This window comes from Diorhabda carinulata, chromosome 1, assembly GCF_026250575.1.
Source record: "Diorhabda carinulata isolate Delta chromosome 1, icDioCari1.1, whole genome shotgun sequence".
NCBI classification, from domain to species: Eukaryota; Metazoa; Arthropoda; class Insecta; order Coleoptera; family Chrysomelidae; genus Diorhabda; species Diorhabda carinulata.
Window position 1 is genome coordinate 36,993,648 of NC_079460.1, and position 16,175 is coordinate 37,009,822.

Consider the following 16,175-nt stretch of genomic DNA (forward strand, 5'->3'; position numbering starts at 1 on the left):
GTTCCGAAAAATATTTATTTAGGAAAAAAATCTGCTTCGTAATAATTTTAATAACAAATATCTCAATTTTCCTATTATTTATTTTAAGTGCGGTTTATTTTTTGTTGCCAAAAATGTACACCCTTCCAAATACAATAAGCCATACTCAAGTATAATGACCCTGTAATAAATTGCATCATCAATCATAGTGAACACTATAAAACTTTATTTTTTTCATTCATTTGAAGAACTGAATATTGTTTAATTACAAAATAAAACCAAAAAAGTGCCTCCTAAGTAACCCTAAAGGGAGATTTCCCATTTACCTGAGGAGACACAATGGCAAAATTATCGGGCAAAGGTTCATCCCCTTTATTTCCTCTCAATCGAAACGAATGAAAATTTCTCAGCTCCCTACAGGTCCAGTAGCTAAAATACAGGGACGTATAACAAAAAGTAACATTTTCAAAAATTATTTTATATTAATAATTTCTATGTTCATTTCAGTCCACTTCTATTGAAGCTTTATGCACAAGAAAAATATATTGAAAAGCAAATAGTAAATGAAAAAGAAGAATTACGCTTTACATATTTATACCGGTTGATGAAATTATTACACAACAAGATATTGCTTAAGATAAAATGGGATTACCCAAAACGGATTCAAATATTTATCTTACGCGTTTCATGCATTTTTTGATCACTCTAAAAATAGGTTTCCTGTATCCTGTCAGAATACTATTCTCAAATTTCTTAATATCTCGATACCGAGAAGTTATTGTTTGTTGAATTAAGAATAATTTCAGTTGTAGTTCAAACGGTTAGAATATTTTCAACATAATAGTTCAAAAAGATGATTTAAAAGATTTTAAGAATTCCTAACCAATAACAGTGACGCTCTTACAGCATCATAACGGAATTCTTACAAAAATTGTTGTTTTAGTAGGTTGGTACCGTTGCAACTACCACATGAGATTGACAAATTATTGGAGCAACCTTTCACTTCCTAAATTGTTATATAAAAATACCACATGAAAATGAATATTTTTTTTTCAGTGTGTTAGTTAAATAAGTAGAATACCCCGTTCTCTTTGTCCAAAAAATGATTGATGATTTTGTATTATTAACAGAATAATTATAGTCATAGTATGAACAGAATTACTATTCAAGGAAATAATCGTCCATCTAAACTAAAACATTATAAATAAGTATGCAATAACATACAACTTAATTACGCATTCTATATGAAAATTATCAGTATGCTGCGTTATTAACGCCTGTTGAAGCATTTAGCCAAAATGCCTTGATCGGATCAATACCTTCAATGTTAGTTGTGCAAGCAATGGAGATTTTTGTTTACTAGAAACACATTTCAAATTTAATAACGACCTGATAATATTCAACAAAAACTGACATGGCATTTTTGGTATGAAAAAGCTTGATTGAATGCTATTTTTGTTTAATGTGAAATATTTTCTCTGTAGTCAAGAGAAAATTGATTAAATTGCGGGAAAAGTTATTTCTAAACATAAGATATATATAAAGTGTGAAAAGCTCAATATCAAGCATAAATAATAAATATGTATACAAAAAATATTCCTTTTTACGTGGAAATGCTTATTTAAATTGATATTTGTAGATTAAGCGAGCTTTTTTAACTAAAATATAATAGCAAGAACCAAAAATACATCCATTTTAAATAAGTGCTTCAAGTGTCGAAAGGATTTGAGGTCTTCAATTACCTCGTGATCAAATTTGAATCTAACTTTTTTCGTGAAACTGCGAATTCATACACAAATAAACAAACAAAAAGCTGAATGGAGTTAATAATGTAATTTATGAATAATATCCAAATAACAGTGCTCTATCATATACACTTTTAAATTAGTTATGAGAAAAAGCTTTGAAAACTAATGATTTTATAATTGTAGACGAAATAGCTATTCCGTTACTGTACGTATCAGAAGCGGGGTTAACTTAGAGGTGGCTTAGATATCGCCAAGAACGGGGTGATCTTAGGTGGCTTTGAACAAATATTTCACAGCATGACATCGGAATGACAAGCTGTGCTGTTTTTTGCGTCCGTCCTGACTTTTATTTTTGACAACTACTCGATTGTGACGTTCTGGATTAATGTATTCTTTTGAAAATAATCAGTGTGTGAATTATTTGTATTTTTTTGGGGGTTAAGAATGAACTAGAAACGTACGAAGCAGGTAGAACGGCATTTTTCTGGAGCATAAAAGGAAGTGAAAACAGTTTCTGAAAGAGGGATGAGACAAAAAAGTCTATAAATTTTTATTAAATACTAGTATTTTGGGTGTGTGTATTTAGGGGTATACGCCATAATGATTAGCAGATACGTTTTGAATCATTGAAACGGAAATTTATTTTCACAGGCTTCAAGCCTTTTATTAAAAGTGACCATATCTCAGTATACAATTTTTTTTAAGAACTTCTGCGAACAGAGTTTATGAACATTTTGAAAAGGTATTGTATTGAAATAATATAAACTTAAACACACAAATAACGCATCTTTTTACTGGTTTTTCAATGGATTTCACTATGACTTCCTCGAAGAACTGAACCAAATATTGCACTGTCAATATCAATTATTCCATTTTTGTGAAAACAATATACTAGGCTATCACAAGATATTTTATTAAAAGTTAATTCACGTAGTTCCCCGGTATTTGTCTATTTTAATTTGGCAACTATTCTTCTCTCTTAATACCTCTTAAAAATTTATCTAATAAGTTGTCTATATGAATAGTTTTTTTTTCTTTTCGTTCCTTCAAAAATTTAAGAATGGTAACTTCTTCGATCTTATTTGACCACTTAAAATGAGCGTGATTTACAGATATGAATCCGCCATATATGAGATTCCCTATAGAAGAGCCGTGAGAAATAATTTATAACAATTGCTGTATTGAGAAAAATCTGTAGATTATATCTAGGTTGTAAGCCTACCTCTGGAGGACGAAATCAAGCCAAAGTTTATCATAAAATTAAACATTTGACGGACAAAACGAACATAACAAATTCTTGCTTAACTATTGTAAATACCTCTATACAATTCCTATAACTTTATAAAATCAGTTGAACTGCTAGAAACAATAAAACTTATCTATTTATCTCTTTTGAACAGTAATTTTTTATTATTATGCACTCTATTCATTTTAATACGAAGTTGTATTCTGAGAAAAATATTGTTAAATTAAGATAATAAACAAAAGGTAGCATTTAATCACATTCATTCTTATTTCCAATGATTGTTTTATAGTTTTTTCGGTTCGGACAGTTCATGGCCACACAGAGGTATTTTCTTACCGGTTAGCCTCTCAGTGGGGTTTCCAGGGACATTCTCAGGTGTTCCATGTGGGAGCGGATTCTTTCTTCGTCGCCACTGTGTCTGTAGTGGTTGATGGCCACTTGACCGTACCTTTTTCAAGGTTCTTAAGGCCGTTTCATTCAACCTCAAATACTTCTCAATCATTAAATCATGTTAGGTGTACAGGGTAGAAAAGAAATATAAGAAGAAGTTATAATACAAATTTAGTAGCTCCAGCGTCACAAGGATTATTGCTATAATATTTTCTACAAATCTGATCAAATATCTGTAGTCATTAATATATAGCAAAAAATTGTTGAAAATTTCAACTAATTAGAATTAAAAAATTCAGGATAATTTGTATAAGAATATTTAATTAGATGGAATTAAAGAAATTGATTGGATCAAACGTTAGTTAACTGATTTAACCAAAAAACAGTCAATCATTTCTGATTTTTTCTAAATATTCTAAATTTTCTTTATATTGAACTCTTTTTCCATTATTTTCCGTAAGAATGGGCACAATTATTTATAATTAATTACTCTCAATCCGCCTAATACACATAAAACTCTTATGATTATGAGGGGAGTTAGACCCAACTCCATCACCACCCGTCTGTGTATGTATAGTTTTCGTACTCGGCAAATAAGCATTTCCTTTATTCGTCGTAATCAAAATCACAAACAGAAAGACAGAACATACGAGCTTATTCAAACAAAAACAACCACCCCATTTCGTACACTACACTTAATCTCTTTACCAACACATCATCAGCAAGCAGCTATTCAAAGCAACACTGGGCAGGTGTCTATTTAACCAACGGTTGTATTAATAACATAAAAATCGTTATTTAATAAAAATTTAGTTTCGACGTAATAACATAGAGGGTGTCTTGAAAATAATGTCGGTTTCCAATGTTCATTAAATGCTCAAACCAAAAAAAACCATTCTTTAGGCTTAGATGAAAAAAATTGCCTCACTACATTTCCAACATCTCCTTTGAGTACATATTTTCTCTCACGCAAGAATTTCACCATGGATCTGCATAAATAGTAATCTTAATACTGAATGTAGTTCAATACCACCAAGTATTTCTCCGATAAAACTTCATATTTTCGCATCAGCTGTCCGTTATATACATCTGCAAATAGCTCGACCATCTACCTCTGGTTGTGTAGTATCTTCAGGTATCTTACAATTAAAACGATTAAAGCAAGGATGTACCGTACTGTTCGCTTATAAACTGTCTTCTCCTTCAATTTCACATATTTTCATTGCTACCACGGCTACTACAAACTTTTGTTTCCAATAACGAAAAATTTCCAGACCAGTAGATTTCCTAAGGTTGCAAAAAGATAATAAATGGAAAAATTCGTATTATCTTTGAACACACTCGAAAGGATTTAGCAATAAATTTGGACAAAAGGCACGAAGATAATTTAAAAAACAGCATAACTAGAAGATAGTAGCTCCAAATTTAGATTACATGCACTTTCCTTGATACTTACTACATTTTTTATAATCTGAAGAAAATTAATTACTTTTTGATATTGTTGGTTATGCCGTATCATTAGTCACTACCCAAAGATGTAAGAAGACAACAGCACATCATCTAAATCCTCCCCAACAAGAATGAATTCAATCGTTCCACTTATTGACACTCATAAAAATCCCTATTATATCGGGGTATGTAAATAGAGGTTGCAAGTGACGCCCTGTATGCAGAGCCATTAGTGTAAGACACCCCGTAGAGACGTTAGCGCATTGCAATGACATATTTTGGTCTATGTACTTGTTAAAAAGGTGGAACCACTTGAGCTTGATAGAAATAATCGTCTGATATTATTTTAATCGAACAGATTTTGATTATTTGTATTTATTTTAGAATGAGAAAATGAAAATTGATTGTTAAAATATACAGAAAACAAATTTCAAATGGAGAACAGAAATCAGACAGTCTAATTATGAGTTTTGGTGTAGAAATAGTGTAAATAGTGTGTTCAGTGCTTATTGTGAAAAAACGTTTATCACTATTTTCTAAATTATGCAATAGAATGTTTCAGTGCATTAAAAAAATTTATATTGAACAAAGTGGTCAAGAACTGAATTTTAGTTTCTTACTACTTTGTTACGAACAAAAAAATAATATGTGTAACCACCACGCCATGTGCCCTTGCATTTTAAAATACTTGATAGAAGTACACATTTCTCCGAACGACTTTCTCGATAAAACAATAATCCTTCCATCCCTGACTGATCGATACCTGACGCTTTTTGGGAATTCCAAGTATCCTTTCTTTTATAACCTTCTCAATGTCCTATTAGCATACGATTAAATTAATCATCTTCGATATACCTGATAATTTTTTTATGAAAAACAAATATATATCAGCATCTTTCTTCCTTCTCATTGTTCCATACTTGCACGAACCAAGGCGAGATGTTTTGAATCGAGGAGAAATTGATTCTGTCTCGGGGTAGCGAGGCGATCAGATATCGAACGCCGAGATCTCAGCAAAGATACGCCGTTTCCAGAGATTCGGCTCGCGCGACGTAGTTTAATCTTTCGTTGCATATATTTTCGTGTATATTGATGTGAATATAGTTTGAGTTATCGAACTGTTTATTGTGATACCTCTTCCCTATCCTCGACACTAAGACTAATTCCCATATATGTCTTACATTTTAAATATGCCAGCTTTACAAATACCAGTAAAAGCGAAAAATTCCCGGAGATTATCCAATTCACATTTGAGGACCCATTTCCTTCTGCGATTATTTATTAGCTATTATTATTCCAAATTGACAAAAGCACGAAAAACATTATTTGGAATTTGATTTTATTAACATTTTGGTACTTTCAAGACCATACGGTTCTGATAGAAGTAAAACAGCAATAATTCATATTCGACATTTCTCAAATTCTTTCCAATATTGTTGAACGCATGTTAACGAGGCAATTTTCCAATCTTCTAAGAGCTTAGCTGGAGAAAATACTATTGCAGTTGTACTTTCATGAAAAATACAATCTGCAGTGCAGGTAAAAATTTATCTCTTGCTTCTGGCAAGCAATGCATTGTAATAACGACGTTTTCATATGGTTACCCCTGTATAGTTTTTGATACAATTAATAGTTTACCGAATTAGAACGGCTCGCCAGCTATAATCTGTTACTATTTTGTATATTATGTAGCCTATTAAAAATAAAACCGTTACAACACAAATAATACAGAGTTTGCCGATCTTTTTACTTCCCAAACATAAAAAACAAGGCCCAAGACAGTCCCAATTGTTCTCGCTGATGCCTCTATCGACAGTTGAAATCAGACATGGGGTCACTTTCTAGTCCCATCTCAAACCAGGAAATGTAAAATCAACAATGTGGCATTTTTTTATACAGAGGGAAGAATCGGATTCGTGATCTTTTCAAATCCTTATCAGATCTCCGAAATAAAAGAAAAGTAATCTGTAAAACCTCGAGGGTCCTTTGAAGGTTTATCGAAAATAAATATGTGATCGATGATTCGGGTAATTGGTTGTATCGAAATTTCAAAGTTTTCTTTTTCGTATTGGCTAATGGGATTTCACACGTATTAAACAATTTTAATTCCGAAGCAACTCAGTGGATTTTTAGAGATTTTGATATATGAGAATGATATTAGACTGGATTGCTATTGAAAACACAATGTTTGTTAAAAAGGATTATGATGATGCGTACACAAGAATCTTTATCTTTGTTCAATCTCGATTCATACTTATGCCTTTAGATAAAATTTACAATATAGAATAAAGCTTTGAAATTTACTTTCAAAATAGATAATCTTTATTATATAATATCTGTATATATATATATATGTTTTATAAACCATCACTGAGAATTTGTTCAAAATACACACAACTTCTTGGACATGTATAATATATAGGATATTTTTGATTAAATCTAATTCAGTCACTTCACTTTCATTGATAAAAGTAAAAAAAGACGTTGGTGAAGAGTTTTTGTCGCAATATTTTTACAAATATAGATATTTTTAGGGACAATTACACTTCTTTCTCTAATTTTTGTGCATTATAATATCAGGTTGCAAAATTTCTCCATTCAATTGAGATAGAAATTAGTTTGTTCAAAATTACGCCCAGATACCTATAGAAAATCGTGGGAATTCCTAGATCATCAATTTTTTAGTAATAAATCACAAATTTTTGGTACGGACCTCGTAGTGGCCGATCTCGAGTATACAGGATCGTTATTTGCTGCTTTTAAATCTAATCTTGCTCACTTATTAGCTCATGATATCTTTTAGTGAATACATGCGTGGATCTATTTTTTATTCGAAAAAAAGTTGGATATTGTTCTATACTTACTATATTTATTACATTGCGGCTTGTGTTTTGGTTCTAAACCACCAGCGATGTTCTTCGTTTGCCGGTAACAGATGATTTTGTGATATATGAAAATTCGTATTCACATAATTTAATAAATATGGGCGGCTTCCAAATTCTTGTATTTCTTACTTCTAATATCAACGTTGTATATTTCAGAAACATGATTCTACCTTGCCATTCGTCATTCTAGAGATTACCTGATACACCTTTGATTGAATGCCAATGGGTAACGAGAGTAGTTTCAAAATTGCTTATTATATAATATATAACAATATTTTCAAATGAAATATTAGGCATAGTTCAGCTCTTGAAATTTATTGTTGATTTTAGTCCTTCTCTGTTCAAAAAAGAGTTTTAAAATGCAGGTAACAGACAAAATAATTATTCGGCGACACGTTGTCTGTCCCGAATCACGTTCGTTCGGATTCCCCAAAATTCTCTATTTATTACTCGCCGCCGTCTGTACATAGTGTCGTGTCGTATACCAGGTGCTATTGATTGGGCACCTGCAGGAGAACAATTGATTGTCGTTGCTAGGTTACCGATCAATTGCACGCCAAATCTGAGGATTTGAAAATCTCATGCCCTCTCGGTAATTCAGCTTTAAACTTCTTCCAGTTGAATTTTACCTTTTGTAGAAGTTGCTTTATGAATTTGCAAAAGAAGGATAAATCGCTTTTTAAAGACGAAGATAACTACTAATAAATATAAAGTACAAGGATTACCGAGGATTTCGGTAAATATGCGAATTGTCCGGAGACAAAAAGCTAGTTCACATAAAAAAAATTACTTCCAAACTACTGCACAAACAGTTTCTTCGAAATTTCTCATCATCCATACATTCCAAAAGCTTTATTTACAAAAATTACGGCGCGGGATGTAAGAACTGGATAACCGTATAAATTAATTCGAATATAGACATTTTTGACATTCAAAAACCTTTTCATAATATACAGAGGCAAATAAAGATATTGTGATTTATTCAGAGCGTTAAATACTAAACAATCACATTTTAAATATGTCTAAAAAATACTTCTCTCGTGTATATTTTGGGTGTTCACTTATATTATAATTTTGATATTCTTTCAATAGAAATAAAACTAAATTTTCCACCTTTATTAGCAAATAGGTACTTATTGAGAAAAATCTTATGATACGACTACGGTAATCTATAATAGACAGGGCTTTTGGCTTCTCCAAACCTGTACAGTTTATGGTTTTAAAAGACCAATAAAATATCGAAAATTTGTATTCGTGCATCAAATGGATATCCTAGAGAAAAGTTCAGATACGCTTTGATATATGTATAGGTTTTTACGATCAACAAATTTCATTTTGAATCCAAAATAATTATGAAGAACGTACAGAATATGCTTAAGCACACATTTGTCCAGAGTTCAATTTAGGATACATGAAACCATGCGTTGAAGATTAAGCAAGCTTTGAATAAATATGAGAAAAATTTTTTTCGCTCTTTTGAAAAACCAGGAATTTTCGATAAGACATGCAGTTCGATAATATAGCGCTGGTTTTTTGAATAGGACAATTCAGCCACTGGGTAAGGCAACACAAATTATTTTTTTCTACCAAAGTAAAATAAGTTTTTGGGATGTTATTCTATATGACCTATTGAAAAGCGACGCCTTCAACTGAAGAAATCTACATGTTATTTAAAACATGCTGAAATTCAGAAATTTCAGTTAGAGCTACGTGAGAAAAATTAACACTTCGGGAAAGCAGGAATAAATCTCAAATGATGGAGGCAATACCCTTTCAATCCCTCGATACAAACTGTTGTAACTAGAAACGGATACAAAAACTAAATTTGTAAAATATATTAACGACACGTGTACATTAATAACGCGCCATTTAATCCTCCCATCTAGTACAGAACACAATAACTTACTCCTTCAAGTTTTCATTGAAACATAGACGTACACCTCGTAATTTTTGAGGAAACAATTAATTTTGAGCAAGTAATTATCATGAAAATATTATAAAATCCAGAAATAGAAAAAATATTGCCAGATGGAAATTTGAAAATATAACAGATTGATGAACAGTTGAATCAGTTGCATCGAGTTGCGTCCCGTAGTCAGGGTTACTGTAAGGGTCGTATATGAATTGTTTCCCGAAGACCTTCCAAGAAATGTGGTATTAAATACTTCTGCAAACTAAATACGAGGATGTATTGATATCTAGTTAGCCTAGACCAGTTCCATGCATAAACAAAATATTGCGTTACCATAGCAACGAACAATAACTTATTAGAAGTGTCATTGTAAAATTTGACGCCAAAAAGGTAAACCGGAGTTACGCAGTAAATTAAAAGAAAAGAGATATCCACCGAAATTGTGAAAATCGAAAAATTGGAGTATCGAGCCATCATCAAGTACCTGTTTTAAAAGGGTTAAGAGGTAAGCAGATTTACGAAGATATGCTTAGTACTCTCTAGTGAAAAATTGGACTGCAAGCTTCGAAAGAGGTAAATTTTCCATTGAAGATGAAGTCCGATCGGGAAGAACAGTTCTTGTGTCAGTCCCCGAAAATATCGATGCAGTTCATGACATGATTTTATCAGACCGTCGAATTGGGCTAAAACGGATATCTGAAGCACTGAATATTTCATACGAATGCGTTCATCATATAGTTCACGTCAATTTGGACTTGAGAAAAATTGATCCCCAAATGTTTGAATGTTGACCAAAAACGTGTAAGGGTAGAAGCATCTTGTTCGATCTGTGCTCGATTTGAAAACGATGTAGACTTCTTAAACCGAATTGTTATTATGGATGAGACTTGGGTTCATTTCTGCGATCCAGAAACAAAGCAACAATCGATGGAATGGCGACACTCTGATTCTCCAAGACCCAAGAAGTTTCGTGTCCAAAAATCTGCTGGAAAAGTTCTTGCTTCAGTTTCTTAGAATTGCCGTGGAGTAATCATGATTGATTTTTTGGATAAGGGTAGAACAATAACTGGGGATTACTATTTGACATTTCTGACCACTCTAAGGGAAAAAATTAAAGAGAAAAGACGCGGAAAGCTATCCAAAGGTGTTTTGATTTTGCAGGACAATGCCCCTGCACACAAATCTATTGCTGCCATGCAAAAAATTCGTTATTTAGGGTTTGAATTACTAGAACACCCTCCTTATTCGCCAGATTTGGCTCCGTCCAACTATCATCTCTTTACTCAACTGAAAAAAAGTTTAAAAAGTCGTAAATTTTCTTCCAACGAAGAGGTAATAAAAGCTGTGGAGGTCGGGTTTGCAGAGCAAGCAGAAACATTTTTTTTGAAAAGTGTAGAGACATAGAAGATTCGCTGTAATCAATGTTTCCAATTAAGAGGAGAATATGTTGAGTAATAAAATATTTTGACATTGAAATTTTATTTGGTTCTATAGTAGGCTAAGAATTTTTCAATATATCCTCGTACACTTCCCAGGATTATCGATATCTAAATATTGAATTCGGTTTAACCATTTTTTTTTTACCTAGAGCTTCCGTAAAATAGTAAAATACTTATTACCAATCGTAACACCAAATCTAACCCAATCGAATTAAATTTAGAGGTAGGTGTAATTTTTAATAATGTGCACTTAGTCTGTAGATAAGAAAATGATCAACCCTGATGCAACTAGTTTAGGAGGACGCAACTAGTGCAGCGGTTGAAATAAAAGAAAAAAATCTCGCAATTCTTTGTGTTGTTATTTTAATAAATTCATTCAAATGACAAAATTAATGAAACGAAACTAAAAAAGAAATTAGAGAGATGATTAAGAATACAATAATCTCACGTACTACTCTTAACAGTATTATATTTATCTCAGCATGCCACATCTTGAAAGAATTTATTTATATATGACTTGAGAGTTGAATTGAATAATAAAAAATATTTTCTTTAACGCCAAAATATAAGTATGAGATCTTTGCTTCTTTGAACAATTCTTTTCTACATTCCATGATGTTATTCATAAGAGGGTGGTCACAATTTTTATTATGCAGTTACAGAGCTGAAATTGTTCACTGTTTTTCTAGATGGTCTCCGTCACATACAAGCTTTCGGATGCCGTGAAAATCTCTCGGAATCATTCGCGCTCTAAGGATTTTACCTCCGCATTGCTTTTGACTCGCAGTCCGCGAAGTGCCCCTTCCAATGGACCAAATAAATGGTATTCACCTGGTGAAAAATCGGTACATAATACCTTCTCGGCCGACAGTGTCACTTTCGCTTTAGCTGGCGCGTCTTTGTCTTTCTTCCTCCACTCCATAGCTGCGAGTTCACTTTCCGCAATATAATGGTGTAGCCAAGTCTCGTCTGTGATGATTATTCGGTGCAATATATTTTCTTCTTCCCCGCGTGTGAATTGCTACTAAAAAATCAGAATTCTTGACACCGATTTAGTTGATATGCCCAATTCTTCAGCCGTATCGAGTCGGTATTCTGGGGCGCCACGCATGTGGTAATTTGGCCTTTTCGGAAAGCAGAACACCATTCATACAACGTCAACAGACACTGGTACATCTTCCTCGTTTATTGCTATAAGTACACTAGAAAACGAGGTTACGCCGTCCCGACTATGCATCGTAACAGACCAGTATAACATCCAGTGTAGCCACTTTTACGACACTAATTGTTCCTGAGTTTATTCAAAAATTCCCATATATATTTGAATTACCCTTGTAGTATGTTCATGTTTGCGAGTTTGAGATATTACCTACCTTGATAGCAATGATTTGAATATATCTCCAAAATAATTATTTGATAATATAATTTGACAGCGTTTAATCCAAAATTCATCAATCAGTCAGTTGTCACTGTCATTATTTCTGACGTTAAGTTCCAATTATACTACAGTTTGTTCTCTTTATATTTAGTTTTTTTCTGTGTTTCTAGCTGTTTTGTTTGTTGTGTTTATAAACACTTACAAGCCCTGTATCGTAACTTAATGATTTAATCCATAAATAAAGTCATGGTAAGTCTTTATTTCCTGAATAGTTTCATTTAACGCAATTATTCATCTTCCTAATGAAGCAACAAATTTTTTAATTGTTTATCTAGTATATCTTTTTGCTGATATTGGTGAATTAACTAACTGGTCTCCAAATTAGGCACTTAATAATTGCAGATTTGGTGTAATTTAAAATGTGAATGAGACAATAAAAATTGATTTGTGCAAAAATATTCTTTCAATTCAAAATATGATGAACTTGTGTATATTCTAATAATAATTCTAATATTGGTTGCATTTGCCAATCAAATTTTTTTATTTTATCTATATTTTAATTCCAAACTGTTTGATTGATACTTAATCGGTTTTGATATTTTAGTTTTTACGTTGTGCTTAATATCTACAATACACACTCAAATAAGAGAGAATAAATAATTAAATTTTCTTTTTTTTTTTTCAGTTAATATGTGCACGGCCCCGACGGCAGAATTCCAAAAACACTGACCAACCGGAGATAGTTTGAGTAAATTTTTATTAGTTTACATTTTAAATTATTTAATACCGACATAATTATCAACCATTACGAGTGAATCTATATTTGAATCTCGAAATTTTACCAAAAGCAACTAATTTCTTATTATTTTTGTTGATTTTATTGTCTTTTCGCGCGCCACTGTGTAAACAAAATAATGCTTTTAAAAAGTACACATATATTGCCATATGCAACACATCACACTCTACTAAAGAATCCAAAGCGTGGCTTCGCGATTACCATTATATGATTTTATACCACTGTCAATTGAATTAACATCACAATAGATATTATGGGGTAATTATTAAATATTCTCGTCCGTGCCAATAATAATAATTCACCCTCTCCTTCCAAGGGTACTCTGCTAGATTATTGCACTTTTATTATTTGAATCTTTTTTGTTGTTCTGCCATTATGTTCTTGTTAAATTGTCGGATTTGCATACATTCTTAATAAAAGATATGAATAATACGATGTTCTATTAAATTCTGATTTATTATTATTGTGGTGTGACAATGTAAAAACGTAAACTATCTGTTGTTATGAGGACTTTCTTACCTTAATAAAATTTAATGGGATTTAAATTGACAAAACATAAATGGGATACGTCATAAGCGACACGATCAAATAACAACGAAATCTGGAAGGTACATAATTTGATGAATATCTCCAGCAATTACTTATTAGGAAATGTATATTTGGGTGATTCCGTTCTAACTGTGATTTTTTGTATTCAAAATTTCAAGATTTTAAAATTTAACTTTTCTAACTTTTTTATGCATATTATTCATCTATTTTACTGTAAAAATAAAACTCTAAGAGGAATTTACTACAACTTCAAAGTATCACGAGCAAGACACAAATGTCGGATTTTGAGTTCCACGGTACTGACTCATTTATCCACGGTACTGACATGGTAACTTAAGATATTAAACAACAAGTGCATCAATTTTCCTCAGTTTGATCATAAACATTAGAATTTATAAGGTAATTAGTTTAAATCATTTGTTACGACAAAAAAAATTAATAATTTATCGGTAAATTCTAGGAATGGACATGACACGGTACTGACATTCAAGTGATGTAGTATAAGTTTTCTTTAAGTGGCAAGTTATATTGTATAAAAATAATGTTTAAATATCTTAAGAATTATTCAATTAACACAAAATTTTTATTAATTGATTATTAATTAATGACTAGTACAAAAAAACAATACAGGACATTGAATATCACAGTTAGAACGGAATCACCCATTTGAGAGAATTGATCATTTCAGAGTAAATTAGAGTTTTATCACCTACACTACAGGTAGAATGGACTAGACTAATTTCTACTCTTCTATCAGAAGGGTCCTTCGATGATATTTATCAATGCATTTATTCACATTATTATTTAATTTGTCTCATTATACAGAAGTTGTATTTTGCTTAATCATTTTTTCCACAATATTGGAAATTATTTTTGGTTCCAAATATTACTTGCTGTAAAGATCTATTTTATAATGGAAATATGTAGCAAGCAATTGCTCTCATAATCATCTCTCATTTCATCCACACACATTTACAACCCTCTAGAAATTACTCGAAGATGATCTTGTTAGAAAACTGAAATTTTGTGAAACAACTATGGATTAACTAGAGACGAACAGCATTCTGTTCTGCAACTGCAACCTCTTAATTCTACATTGACGTCTTAAAAGAGGTATTTTCATCAATCACCTTTTCTCTGTAAAGGTACTCAAAGGCAGATCTCTAGACTCATTGATGTGAACTGCTATATCTGGGCACGTGAGTCGTCGATCACGTTTACTGGTCAATACATTTATAACGGTTGTGGATTTTCGAGGCCGCCCTGAACGTTTTGGTCCACGGTACGTCGACGAGGTATTTTTGATTCGGTAGCAATGATAACATAACTTTCGCCTAGACTATGAAGACTTGCGATGAATGCTTTTTAAAAGTTACAAGTCTGAATTTGGGAGAACGCAAACGATTCGTGAACGATCTCATAAAAAGATGTCTTGTTCCAAAAAGTATGAATCACAGCACGTTCCTTCTTCTCACAAAGCTAACTGGGACTAAACTACTATCAAAAACACAAAAGAAATCATTCACATTTAAAGTATAATGAACAAAATTGCCGGTACTTGCAAGTACTTGCACCGTTTTGACCTTCACTTGACAATATGAAGGAGAAATTTGTAAAAGTGTATTATTTTGAAATGTAATGAATGGATTATGGGAAGAGGGTGCAAAAACATTTCACCGGTAGTGTCTGGCTGCTGCATCTTCTTTCGTGGGTATCTCGATGCCACATTTCCAAAGAAATAGATAAGTAGAAAGAGTCCTATTGAATGGCCATGAAACTCTCTAGATAATTGGAATTGTTTTTCGGGGAGAGCAGACCAAAGTGGTACATTCAATCATTTGATCAGTTTGTCACACCTTTGTTCCATTTTATTATGTTATATTCGTTAATGAATAGTAATTTGATATTTGGCACTCCAGTTATTTGAAAAAAAAAGTGTTTCGACTTGGAATTTATAAATTCTAAATACTCTCTGCTTATTTAACTTATTTATTGTATTTATCAACAGTAACTAATGACAAAATAATTGCACTACATTATATGAATATTTATTTTTGATGGTTGTGGCTACTACGAGGACTTAGTGTCTCTTTAGGTATATTTTAAATTAGTAACGTTTTCTCAGTGTATGCCTAGTAGAGACAAATATCGAACTGCACTCATTTCATACCTATTATCTAGAGGGTAGCATTATGTAGTTCAACTGATGATTTATATATTCATTTCTCTCGTATCATTCTACCTATAACATGTTGTGTCTGATGCATTCACACGTTAATAAGATACTCCCAGTATCCAATTAAATATTACAATACACTCGATAAACTGTCACACTTTTTTTTAACTTGAATCAAAATTTTGGAACAGACACCTATTGATGCAAAAGAAGAGCCTCGTTTCCTCC